The following is a 5931-nucleotide window of genomic DNA, read 5'->3' as shown; positions in this document are numbered from 1 at the left end:
GGCTAGGCTTGCAAGGGAGGGAGGGAGGAGCGGATAAGGGTGGCGCCGTGCGGCGGAAGAAGGGGGCGAAATTTGGATTGATTTTGCCGGGTGTTTTGGGGGAAGAATGGAGGGTTCGCGCCGCGCCGCCCGTGGAAGTGGAACTGCGTGTCCTTGGACTTGGGCCTGTTCGGTTGTTATGCGGTCCTCTGGACTCTGATGATGATGGTTTTGGGCCGGTGATAATGGAGGGAATGGAGGGAATGTAAGATGACAACTTTTTCCTATAACGGCATAGATAAATATCAAAACTATATCTACTTCCTGCTAATTTTATGAACCGGACCGGTCCCTGATTTTTTCGGTTGGAAAATATCGACGTATGTAACAAACAATTGTTCATGCATTTAAAAATTAATGTCCATGTGTCATAAAAAAATATGTGAATATAAGTGGAAGAAATGTTCATATATCTGAAAAGGGTGTTTGTGACGTGAAAGGAAAATATTCATTTGTTTCAAAATAAATGTTTATGTATTTAAAAATTAAATATGCATGTATGTACCCCAAAAAAGTGACAATAGATGTTCATATATATATAAAAAATAAGTTTAATATTCATGTATAAAAAATATGAAAGTAAAAAAATCTAAACACGGTATAGATGCAGACGCTCACGAATGTGTATATACACTCACTCCTATCCTTATAGCACTTCTGATAGACTAAGTAGAAGAAACTGATCTGGCATATCATGAGATTGACAAAGTCACCAGATGCTCCTCACTTTCGACAGGAACTCCGTCTCCCGCTGAAAGAATATGTATCAAAGAAAGTAAGAATATGTAGAGTATAAGGTATGTGTGTACGTATAGGAAAAAAGTGGTCATAATATGTATGTATTGTGAGAAAAGGGAAAGTAAAAAAAGCAAAGTAAAAAAAATAAATTAGATAACAAAACTATGAATAAAACGGGACCTACCGAGAAATGAAATACCAAAAAATGTACGAAAAATCAAAAGGAAAAAAAGGTACCAAAAAATGATATACGAAAAATAAAAAAGTAAGAAGAAACAAAATCTTAAGAAGATGGAACCCTGAGCATGTGACCTACCGAGATATAATCACCAAGTAATTAACCTGAATTGGACTCAACAACAACAATCAACACTTTGTGTTTCCTGTTAATACTCGTGTGTTATTAGGGCATCTTCAACAATTTGTCCCATCATGTCTTCCAATCTATTCTCTCCATTCCGGATTTTGACTTATGCTCTGGCGATTCTGACATGATGAGAAAAATGAAAAAAATATAGGGAATAGAGTGGTGCCTCATTTACTTGTTATAGATCTATTTTTGGGAATTATTGCACATACTACATGGTTAGCGTTAAAGGAAATTAAAATCCACTGAGCCAAGATTTTACCGTCATTTTGTTTTTCTTTTCAAAAATGAGGTAAGGTGGTATGCCCCCTCGTCATCTGCATCGAAATAATGCACTCAACATTTAATTATATTTTATTAAATAGAGGTCTGGCGAGAACATACATCAAAAGCTATCATGCAATACCTACAAGCCCGACAAGAGGAGAAGAACATGTTATCAGAGCCTTATGCCCTAGAAACACAAACAATTCCCCAAGCTAGGTACGAGGGGCGCATCACCAAGTCCCCTGTGGCGAACCGGGGGCACACATGCGGTCTACGAGACCCTCGCTCATGCACACTATGCTGAAGCCGTCACCGCATAGGAAGTCGCACCACCTTCACGGCAGATATCCATATAGTCCTCTCCAGGCGTGCCGATGAAGCCGCCACGGCGCTAGACAGCGCCTCCGTATTGCGCTAGTCCTCTATGTCATGTCCGTCGTCAACTCTAGTTACACCACGTCGCTGAGACATGTTGTTGTGGGAGCGGTAGATTAAACACCACTCCACCAACAGACCCCTCTAGACATCACATGTTCCAAAATGATGCCCACAAGAGGGAAAGCATCATCGAAATTCCAAACATCGTCTGATGCAGGAGACTCAAATCTAGGGTTCCCCTCGAAACATTTGAGTTGGAGGTGGGAGATTTGCACAACGACACCTTGAACCAGGTAACGACACCCATGGATGTCGCCATCGTCAGCTCTCACCACGCCGGAGCCCGACTCTCATCAGTCGGCCTACCTCGCGTCCAACCCGCGCACTTCAACCATAGCACACAGGGGCCAAGACATGAGAGAAGGAGTTGTCTCCATGTTGTTCATCATCGATCTTCCGGAGAGGGGCCACCACGTACGTTGCTGCAGAAGAAACCACGCTATGATGCACTACGCTCAGTCCTAGGGCTCGTCCCGCGCCAACTCCTTTGGGCGTAAGGGAAAGAGGCGGCTCCACCGGTGGCGGCGACCAAGCTTCACCCGTAAATGTCATCAGGCGGCGACGAGGGGGCGAATAGGGGGAGAAGGTGCTGGTGGCGGGATTAGGGTTCCCTCTCGATCGCAACACATGGGCAACATGAGAGGGAGGAGGAAAGGTTGTGGGGAATCACACAGTCATAGACAAGGCATGAAGCCACTAATGATGGATTTTGTCATCTGAAGCCCTCGATGTTTAAAAAGACACATGCACACAGCTGTGGTGCTTCCTCTTGTTACCATAGTATTCCCTCCGTTCCATAATTCTTATCGTGGTTTTAGATGTATCTAGACATATTTTTGTGAATAGATACATCCAAATGTGCAACAAGAATTATGGATGGGAAGTATGTGTGATGATACCTCGATGGGTTTGAGTGGAGTCGATGCCCTTTGTCTCGGGCTCGAGTACGTGTTTATATAGGCCGACAACGGCAAGATAGACATGGTTGTTGGTCACGTGCGAGAGAAGCTAGGAAACGATCTGATCTTTATACAACAGATCAGATCGGTTACCATGATGCTTATCAAACTAAACTAACATATCTATCACATGTGACAGGGATGTTACAATAAATATATTTGTAGCGCTAACACCCCTCCTCAATCACAACCCTTTCTAAGGTTGAGATTGTGCTTGAACTCTTCAAGTTGCCGTGCTGATAAGGCCTTTGTAAAACCATCTGCCACCTGATCCCCTGAAGGACTAAATCTGATCTCAAGCAATTTGTTTGCTACTCTTTCTCTTACGAAATGGAAGTCAATTTCGATGTGCTTTGTCCTTGCATGAAAAACGAGATTAGCGTAAAGATAGGTTGCTCCCATATTATCACACCATAAACAGGATACTCGTTTCCTTTGAACACCAAGTTCTCCAAGTAGAGACTCAATCCAAATTACTTCAGCTGTGGCATTTGCCAAAGCTTTGTACTCTGCTTCTGTGCTTGATCTAGAGATTGTGGCCTGTTTTCTGGCACTCCAAGAGATTAAGTTAGGACCAAGATAAACAGCAAAACCACTTGTAGATCTTCTGTCATCTACACAGCCTGCCCAATCAACATCTGAGAAAGCACTTACTAATGTGGAAGAAGACTTTCTAAATGTCAAACCAAGACTTGTAGTCCCTTTGATGTATCTCAATATTGTTTTCACAACTGTCCAATGAACTGTGGTTGGTTCATGTAAATATTGACATACCTTGTTGACTGAAAAAGCAATATCTGATCGGGTAAGAGTTAAGTACTGAAGTCCTCCAACTATGCTTATGTACCTTGTGCCATCCTCCGGTCCAAGTGCATCACCTTCAAAGGCTGACAACTTTTCTGATGATGAAAGAGGCGTGGGTGCTATCTTAGCATCCTTCATTCTCACTCTAGCCAACAAATCAGATGCATACTTTTCTTGGGTTAATACAATACTGATGACACGTGAAGCACACGTCCGTTGGGAAACCCTAAGAGGAAGGTGTGATGCGTACAGCTGCAAGTTTCCCTCAGTAAGAAACCAAGGTTTATCGAACTAGTAGGAGATGAAGGCCACGTGAAGGTTGTTGGTGAACGAGTGTAGTGCGGCGCAACACCAGGGATTCCGGCGCCAACGTGGAACCTGCACAGCAAAATCAAAATACTTTACCCCAACTTAACAGTGAGGTTGTCAATCTCACCGACTTGCCGTAAACAAAGGATTAAACGTATGGTGTGGATAATGATGTTTGTTTGCAAAGAACAACAGAGAACAATGATTGCAGTAGGTTGTATTTTGGATGTAAAAGAATGGACCGGGGTCCACAGTTCACTAGTGGTGTCTCTCCAATAAGATAAATAGCATGTTGGGTGAACAAATTACAGTTGGGCAATTGACAAATAGAGAGGGCATAACAATGCACATACATATCATGATGACTAATATGAGATTTACTTAGGGCATTACGACAAAGAACATAGACCGCTATCCAGCATGCATCTATGCCTAAAAAGTGCACCTTCGGGTTAGCATCCGCACCCCTTCCAGTATTAAGTTGCAAACAACAGACAATTGCATTAAGTATTGTGTGTAATGTAAACAGTACAAATATTCTTAGACAAAGCATTGATGTTTTATCCCTAGTGGCAACAAAGACATCCATAACCTTAGAACTTTCTCGTCACCGTCCCGCATTCAATGGAGGCATGAACCCACTATCGAGCATAAATACTCCATCTTGGAGTTACAAGTATCAACTTGGCCGTAGCCTCTACTAGCAACGGAGAGCATGCAAGATCATAAACAACACATATATGATAGATCAATAATCAACTTGACATAGTATTCCATATTCATCGGATCCCAACAAACACAACATGTAGCATTACAAATAGATGATCTTGATCATGATAGGCAGCTCACAAGATCTAAACATGATAGCACAAGAGGAGAAGACAACCATCTAGCTACCGCTATGGACCCATAGTCCAAGGATGAACTACTCACGCATCGGTCCGGAGGCGGGCATGGTGATGTAGAGCCCTCCGGTGATGATTCCCCTCTCCGGCAGGGTGCCGGAGGCGATCTTCGGAATCCCCGAGATGGGATTGACGGCGGCTGATGCGTGTAGTTGACACGTCCGTTGGGAACCCCAAGAGGAAGGTGTGATGCGCACAGCAGCAAGATTCCTCGCAAGAAACCAAGGTTTAATCGAACCAGTAGGGAGTCAAGAAGCACGTTGAAGGTTGATGGCGGAGGAGTGTAGTGCGACGCAACACCATGGATTCTCGGCGCCAACGTGGAACCCGCACAACACAATCACAGTAACTTTGCCCCAACGTAATGCAGTGAGGTTGTCAATCTCACCGGCTTGCTGTAAACAAAGGATTAGATGTATAGTGTGGATGATGATGATTGTTTGCGAAGAACGATAAAGAACAATTGCAAGCAGATTGTATTTCAGATGTAAAGAGTAGGACTCGGGTCCACAGCTCACTAGTGGTGTCTCTCCCATAAGATAGCAGATGTTGGGTGAACAAATTACAGTTGGGCAATTGACAAATAAAGAAGGCATAACAATGCACATACATATATCATGATGAGTACTATGAGATTTAATCAGGGCATTACTGTTGGAGATATGCCCAGGAGGCAATAATAAAAGTGGTTATTATATATCTTTATGTTTATGATAAATGTTTATATACCATGCTAAAATTGTATTAACCGAAACATTGATACATGTGTGATATGTAAACAACAAAGCGTCCCTAGTATGCCTCTTAACTAGCTTGTTGATTAATAGATGATTAGTTTCATAATCATGAACATTGGATGTTATTAATAACAAGGTTATATCATTATATGAATGATGTAATGGACACACCCAATTAAGCGTAGCATAAGATCACGTCATTAAGTTATTTGCTATAAGCTTTCGATACATAGTTACCTAGTCCTTATGACCATGAGATCATGTAAATCACTTATACCGGAAAGGTACTTTGATTACACCAAACGCCACTGCGTAAATGGGTGGTTATAAAGGTGGGATTAAGTATCCGGAAAGTATGAGTTGAGGCA

This window comes from Lolium rigidum, chromosome 7 (genome assembly GCF_022539505.1).
Source record: "Lolium rigidum isolate FL_2022 chromosome 7, APGP_CSIRO_Lrig_0.1, whole genome shotgun sequence".
Taxonomy (NCBI): domain Eukaryota; kingdom Viridiplantae; phylum Streptophyta; class Magnoliopsida; order Poales; family Poaceae; genus Lolium; species Lolium rigidum.
The sequence above is the reverse complement of the archived record's forward strand: the minus strand, read 5'-3'. Positions refer to the sequence as shown.